The following is an 8535-nucleotide window of genomic DNA, read 5'->3' as shown; positions in this document are numbered from 1 at the left end:
GGGAGGCCTCGGGCAACTTAGAATCATGGCAGAAGGCAAAGGGGAAGCTGGCACATGTTACATGGCTGGAGCAGAAGGAAGACAGTGAAGGAAGAGGTGCTACACATTTTTAAACAACGAGATCTCATGAGAACTCACTCATTTTCATGAGAACAGCAAGGGGGAACTCTACCCCCATGAGCCAATCACCATCCACCGAGCCCCTCCTCCAACACTGGGGATTACAATTCGACATGAGATTTGGGTAGGAACACAAATCCATACCATATCATGCTCCTTGGTATTTACTCAAATTAATTGAAAACTTACATGCTTACAAAAACCTGCACGTGAATGTTTACAGCAGCTTTATTCATAATTGCTAAAATTTAGAAGTACCCAAGATGTTTTTGGATTTGTTTATCCAGGTAAATGGATAAACTGTGGTACAGCCATACAATGGAATATTATTGAGCAATAAGAAGAAATGAGCTATCAAACCATAACATGACAGGAAAGAGCCTTAAATGCTATTTCTAAGTAAAAGAACCCAATCTGAAAAGGCTACATACTCTAATCTTTCTGGAAAATAATTTAGTACTGTATATCAAGAGTCTTAAAAATGTTCATAATTTCTAACCCAGCAATTCCTCTTCTAAGGAAAAAATCCAGAAGAAAAAGTTTAGGTACAAAGATGTTTATTACAGCATATTTATAATACTATACATAGGTATTACACTTAAGTATCCAACAATTGAGCAAAAGTTACATAATGGTATATTTATTTAATTAAATATCATGCAGCCATGAAAAGAAAATACGATTTTGAAGAATTAATTGGGAAATGTTATAAAACAAGGTTAGGCAAAGAAAAGCAGGTAACTGTGTTGTATATATTGTATAATTTCTATTTTTTAAAAAATAGAAAAACACTAGATGGAAGGATGCCAGAATGTTAATAATGGTTGCCTCTGGATGGCAGGAACTAGGATTATAATTGACTTAGCCTCTACTTAAAAAACTAGGATTATAATTGACTTAGCCTCTACTTAAAAAAAAAAAAAAAATTTGCTGTACTTTCTTATCTATTTATTTAAAGATGGGGTCTCACTCTGTCACCCTAGCTATGCAGCAGGTTCAACCTCCTGGGTTCAAGGGAGCCTCCTGCCTCAGTCTGCCAAGTAGCTGGGAGTACAGGTACATGCCACCACACCTGACTAATTTATTTTTTTGTAGAGAAAGGGATCTCACTATGTTGCCCAGGCTGGTCTTGAACTCCTAGGCTCAAGTAATCCTCCCACCTCAGCCTCCCAAAGTGCTGAGATAACAGACATGACCCACTGTGCCTGGCCCCTTCTGAACTTTCTAAATTATTTTCAATTATTACATTTTTTAAATTGTTTATAGCTAGTAAAAATAATAAATTAAGTTACTCAATATGACCTTCTCTGCTCTGTCATCAGTTTGTTGTTTGTTTGTTTGTTTTTGAGACAGAGTCTCACTCACTCTGTCACTCAAGTTGGAGTGCAGTGACATAATCTTGGCTCACTGCAACCTCCACCTCCTGAGCCATTCTTCTGCCTCAGCCTCCCAAGTAGCTGGAAATACAAGCATGCACCACCACACCCAGCTAATTTTTGTATTTTTAGTAGAGATGGGATTTCACCATGTTGGCCAGGCTGGTCTCAAACTCCTAACTTCAAGTAATCTGCTCACCTCGGCCTCCCAAAGTGCTGGAATTGTAGGCGTGAGCCACTGCGCCCAGCCCTGTCATCAGTTTTGTACCTCAAAGAAGTACCTGGACCTGCTGGGATGTAAGCTTAACTCTGCAAACCTTTTTACTATATCCTACTTAGAGGCACTTACAAGGCACTCTAAGTCTGCACCACTGGCTACCACACAGGAATAATAATACACCTGGATGCCAACATGCAGAAGCACAAGACATCTTGTATGGTGGAAAGCAACAACTCCAGAAGAGGGAAAGTTCCAGTCTGAACTGGGGGAAGGTGAGTACAGAAATAATTGATGAGAGATGGACAGAAAGAAGGAGGGAAGTGCAGCTCTCTGGGACATGACTTGGCTTTCTGAATTCAGAACTATACCTGAAAATGAAGAAGACCTGGGCCCACTGTCAGACTCTAGTGCTTCTCCATGAAGGGGCTTCACTTTAGCCCTACAGGAAGGCAGTTGTTCCCTTTAGATAGCAACCAGGACTCCAGAGTTTGAACCCCTGTAGCAGGAGTTAAGTGGCTGGGAGCGGAAGATGAGATAGACTATGAAGATAAGCTGAGTCTTTAGGGCAGAACTTCTCAAATCTTAGTGAACTTTAGAATTACCAGTGAGATTGTTTAAATTGGTGATACTGGCACCAGAAATGCTAGGGTAGGACAAGAAATATCACATATTTTTAAACCAACCAAACAAGCAGCAATAAAGGAATACTGCATTTTTATCAAGAAACTCTCTGCTGTCAAGTCTTCCTGATGCATTTAAATTGCAACGGCTTTAAAATTCAAGAGACTCTCAAATTGTAGGCAAAATACTATGTGTGTGCATTTCTCTGGAGCAGGTCCGTAACAATCATCAGATTCTCAAGGAGTTCCATAATTCAAGAAGGCTAAGATCTTAATGAGCACAAAAAGTAAGAACTAAAGAGGCTTCACTCAAGCATCAAGTCAGAGGGGCAAAGGCAAAGTTAAGAAATATGCGTCCCGCCCACCAGGACATTGTAGACTGAAAGCCAGAGGGATAAAGACACATAAAGATGTACCTAAATGATTTTCACCAAGTCTGGAATGTTTTTTATTTTTAGACAAGATCTAAATGTTATTTTTATTTTTAGACAAGGTCTCACTTTGTCACCCAGGCTGGAGTGCAGTGGCATGATCATAGCTCACTGCAGCCTCAACCTTCCATGTTCAAATGATCCTTCTCCCTCAGCCTCCTGAGTAGCTGGGACTACAGGCATGTGATCCCACACCCGGCTAATTTTTGGGTTTTTTGTAGAGATGGGGCCTCACTGTGTTGCCCAGGCTGGTCTCAAACTCCTGGGCTCAAGCGATCCTCCCACCTCAGCTTCCCAAAGTGTTAGGATTACAGGCACCTAGCAGAGTCTGGAATGTTAATAGTTCATTTTTATTAGCTGTAAGCAGCTTGATGCATGAGTATGTGTCCATGTGTTTTAAAGGCGCAGGGCTCAGTGAGACATTACATTTGAGGGAGATTACTAGGAGGGAAAGTCAGTGGATTTGCCTAGTCAGAGAGACTCTAAGATTTCACAGAAAAGGGAAGAAGAGATGGCTAGTTGTTGGGATCTTACACTCTGGAGTTTAAGCTGCTATAAGAAGGTAGAGTACTGTCAAGTAGATGTGGTGGTGCATACTGAAAGCAGCTATAGTTGAAACAGGAGCAACAATAATAGAAGTGGTCACTGTAAACCCAAACAGCTGGCATCACTCCCTACCTCACCAAATTATCAGTTACGGTGCACAGGAGGACAGACTGGAGACTCTGATCAAAGAAGATGCTGAGACAGTTGTAAGGGAGACGAGTTCTCCGTGTGCTCTGTCAAGAGCCAGATAGAAGAGAAAGGAGCAGGGTTCCAGCCTATTCCCCAGTGGGTGCTAAGAAGGACTGGCTTTCTTGTTACAAGGAGTAAGCATATTTCCACACCCTCTTTGTTTTCTTCCCTAGGAGTATGGCCTGGGAAATAATAATTACAAATATTGTCTTAAAAGGTTTACCTCCTGGGACCAAATCTTCACTGGCTAAATTCCTCTCAAAACAAATGCTTTATTCATTTGCCTCCCAGCTATATTAAAATAGCCTCCCAGCTGATTTCCCTACCTCCAATCTTCTGCACTATGGCTCAAGTGACGGTCTTTAAAATATTCAACCGTTCTCTCAATGGCTATAGAGAAATTTTTTGAAGCCTCAGAATCCCGTTTTTAAACAAAATATTACCTGGAAGCCCAATTTAATAAAAGTTAGAAGCAAAGCTGTTCTTGTTAAAATATCCTAGTATCCCCTCTGTTCAGCTCCTGTCCCCCATCCTTGCTCCAGAGGCTCCACCTCAGAACGCTAGGTCTCCAGGGTGGTGTGAAACTCATTTGCCTGCATGAAAAGAACTTTATAGCCCAAGCACCACCCCTGAGACCCCAACTCCCTTCATAGTCCCATATCCTGCTGCCCTGTATGTCCCTGTGCCTCAGCCACATGGAGCTACTAGATCCCAAATATACCATTTTTTAAAAACTTATTACAGGGAATTCTAATTTTAAATTTTAAATAATATACAGAAAAATCAAACAGAATACTATAATGAAACTTGGTGTACCCATACCCCAGCTTGAATTACCCATAGCCAATTGTGTCACTTATAGCCTCATCTACTCTTCTCCCATACTACTTAGAAGCAAATTTCCTCATCATAACATTTTATCCATTAAAATTTCAGTACATTGCTCGAATTTACAATGAATTAATCATAACCCATGATACCACTGTCATATCTAAAAATAATAATCCCTGAGTAACATCAAATATCCAGTATTCGAATTTCCAATTGTCTCATAAAATGTCCTCTTTATGTTAGAATCCAAATAAGACGCATGCATTGAGACTGATATTTTTTAATTTATAGGTCTGTCTCCACTTTTTTTCTTCTTGCAATTAATTTATTAAAGAAATTGGGTCATTTGTAATTCCTCCCATGTTGCTAGTTACATCCTTATGGTATAGTTAAACATTGCCCCCATCTTCTGTGTTTCCTATAAAATAGTATTTGGATCTACAAGTTTGATCAGACTCAGGCTTGATATTTTTTTAAACTACTTCATAGGTGATACAGATCTCTTTTTGTGATGTTAGCAGCTGTTGATGCTCAATGCCTAAGATCCCTTTATTAGGGATTGCAAAATGATAATATTATATTTCAATCACACCTTCAATTATGAGATGAAATGTTTCTAAAAAGAGAAACTTCCTCTTGCCTATGTGGACACCTAATGAACCGCATTCTTTTTATACCTCTGTACTTTTGCACATTATTCTATCTGACTTGAATGACTTCACACCTTCTCCAACTGATGGAATCCTAATTATCCTTTCAAACGAACCAAAATGTCACCTCAGTGAAGCCTTGCCCTCCTTCCTGGCAGAATTCAACCATCTTCTAAATGTTAAAAAGAAATCATTATAGTAATGCTTACCTCATTAATGAATTTACTGCCTTCATCCCTGGGATCAGAGCTCCTCAAAGACAGGAATAGCCTTAGGCCCTAGCATCTGTATGAAGTAGTTTCCCATCACTAGTGGCATCATAACGGTTGTAGTATCATAACACAATGCATTACTCATGTATTTGTGGTGATACTGGTGTAAACAAACCTACGGCACTGTCAGCCATATAAAAGTATAGCACATACAATTATGTACAGTACATAATACTTGATAATAATGAACGATTATGTTATTGGTTTATGTATTTACTATATTTTATTATTTTAGAGTATATTCCTCCTACTTATTAAAAAAAGTTAAGTATGCCAGGCAGGGTGGCTCACGCTTGAAATGCCAGCATTTTGGGAGGCCAAGGCAGGAGGATTGCTTGAGCCCAGGAGTTCAAGACCAGCCTGAGCCTGGGCAACATGGTGAGACCCCGTCTCTCCAAAAAAAATACAAAACTTAGCCTGGCATGGTGGCATGCACCTGTAGTCCAGCTACTTAGGAGGCTGAGATGAGAGGATCGCCTGAGCCTGAGGAGTTCAAGGCTGCGGTGAGCCAAAATCGTGCCATTGCACTCCAGCCTGGGCGAGACAGCAAGACACTGTTTCAAAAATAAAAAAAGGTTAACTGTAAAATAGCCCCAGGCAGGTCTCTTCAGCAGATCTTCCAGAAGAAAGCATTATTACCATAGATGATAGCTCCATGCACGTTATTGCCCCTGAAGACCTAGTAAGACACAATATGGAGGTGAAAGACAGTGATGATCCTGACCCCTTGTAAGCCTAAGCTAACACGTGTGTGTGTGTCTTAGTTTTTGGCTTCTTTGTGTGATTGATTCATTTTGAGAGACAGGGTCTTATTCTGTCATCCAGGCTGGAGTGCAGTAGCTCACTGTAACCTGGAACTCCTGGGCTCAAGGGACCCTCCTGCCTCAGCCTCCCAAGAAGCTAGGACTACAGGAGTGCATCATTGCTCCCAGCTAATTTTTTCATTTTTTTTGTAGAGACAGGGTTTGCTATGTTTCCCAACCTTGTCTTGAACTCCTGATCTCAAGCTATCCTGCCACCTTGGCCTCCCAAAGTGCTGGAATTATGTCTTAGTTTTTAACCAAAAAAAAAAAAAAATTTAAAGTAAAATAACAAAATGTAAATAGAAAATAGCTATAGAATAAGGATATGGAAGAAGAAAATATTTTTGTACAGCTGTACAATGTGTTTGTCTTAAGCTGTTATTACAAAAGAGTCAAAAGTTTTTTTTAAATTTTTAAAGTTTGTGAAGAAAAGCTATAGTAAGCTAAGGCTAATTTATTACTGAAGAAAAATGGTTTATAAATTTAGTGTAGCCCAAGCGTACAGTAATGTCCTACGCCTTCACATCCACTCACCACTCACTCCCTGACTCACCCAGAGCAATTTTCAGTTCTCAAGCTTCATTCACGTAAGTACCCTATGCAGGTAAACATTCTATGTTTAGACGTGCAAATACTTACCATATTACAATTGCCTACAGTATTCATTATTACTATAATAATGGTACACACATGCTGTACAGGTTTGTAGCCTAGGAGTAGTGGGCTATACCACATAGCCCAGGAGTGTAGTAAATGATACCGTCTAGATTTGCATAAGGACACTCTATGATGTTCCCACAACAATGAAATTGCCTAACGATGCATTTCTTAGAACATATCCTTGTGATTAAGTGATGAGTGACAGTACTGATGGGGTCAGGGTTTCACTTTTTAAGTCAGTTTCGTGTAAGCAACACTATGGAATGCAGGTTACAAAGCAACTGGCAATGAGGTACCATCACAAGAATATGAGTTACCAGAATTCAAGTCACTCTACAGGAAGTAAAAGCGAAGTCAGAGTTGAGATACTGAATGTCCACAGTCAGACATTAGAGAGGCCCAGAAAGGAGAGTTTGGGACCTGATTTCTCCAAAGTACAGAGAAGACATGATGAGAATCAGGTTGAGCCAGGGTCATTCCTGGGAATTCCATCAGAAACAAGTTAGAAGCAGGCTGTAGCCTTCAAATGGCTGGCTAGGACTCAAAGCCAACTGCATTCCACCTCCTTCCTCTGCACTCATTTCACAGTGTCAGGACTGTAGGCTTTGGGATGGCAGGCAGAGCAATCCCTACCTTCAGATAAGATGTAGGTTTAAAAAGCCAAAAATCCTCTGTGTTATGTTCCGAAGGAAGGGGTGGACAGGATACTTAGCATCTCTGCCCAGGGGCACAGAGCAGTAGGAAGCATATTTCCAAATCCTCTGGGGAAGTGAGTTGGAGGCTGATAAGGCTGAATTGTCCAGAGAGGGGGCAAAGCGGCCATACTGTCTGCTCATCCTAACCACAGGATCATGGGCTCTGGACTGAGGTTCCATACTGGGAAAAATGTCTCCTAAGTGGGCTATGGACTTCCATGTTGGCCACAAAAATATTGCCCAGAAGCAGGAAGATACCAGGTCTAAAATGGCATAGACTTATAATGGTAAAATAGGCAATCACGAGGAAAACAAGGAAGACTAACATGCACTATGGTAGAAAGATGTCCATGACATGCTTTATGGGAAAAAAACAAAATTGCAGAATATGTACATCATACATTCCATTAGAAATAAATGTTTGTGGCTGGGCGTGGTGGCTCACACCTGTAATCCCAACATTTTGGGAGGCTGAGGCAGGTGGATCACTTGAGGTCAGGAGTTCGAGACCAGTCTGGCCAACATGGAGAAACCCCATCTCTACTAAAAACAAACATTAGCCGGGCATGGTGGCCCACACCTGTAATCCCACCTACTTGGGAGGCTGAGGCAGGAAAATCACTTGAACCTGGGAGGCAGAAGTTGTAGTGAGCGGAAATCAGCCTGGGCGACAGAGCGAGACTCTGTCTCAAAATAAAAAATAAAAAAGAAGTCTTTGTTGCATAAGCACTTGGAGAAAGATATCTGAAAGGATATGTAACAAATGGTTAAAAGTAGTTATTCCTGGGGAGTGACATAAAAGAGAGGCAAGAATTTTAATTCCGTAATCTGCTGTGTTAAATCATGTTATTTTAAAAAGTCATATAGGGTCTTTTAATTTAAACCAAAATATTAAAAATAATCGATCTATGAGGCAGAATGGGGTCAGGATGAGGCAAGGTGGGGTTGGGGTGTGTGCTGAAGGTCCACTCCACTGTTGCTGGAGGTGGAGACTCCTGGCTGGTGATGGGCTCTGCCAGCAAAGGACACTCATTCATTATCTCAACTATCACTAGTGGTTACTATGTACGCCTATGTTCAGCACCTACTATGCTCTGTTCTTGGCATTTTACTGGCCTTATA

Source organism: Pan paniscus, chromosome 9 (genome assembly GCF_029289425.2).
Source record: "Pan paniscus chromosome 9, NHGRI_mPanPan1-v2.0_pri, whole genome shotgun sequence".
NCBI lineage: Eukaryota > Metazoa > Chordata > Mammalia > Primates > Hominidae > Pan > Pan paniscus.
The sequence above is the reverse complement of the archived record's forward strand: the minus strand, read 5'-3'. Positions refer to the sequence as shown.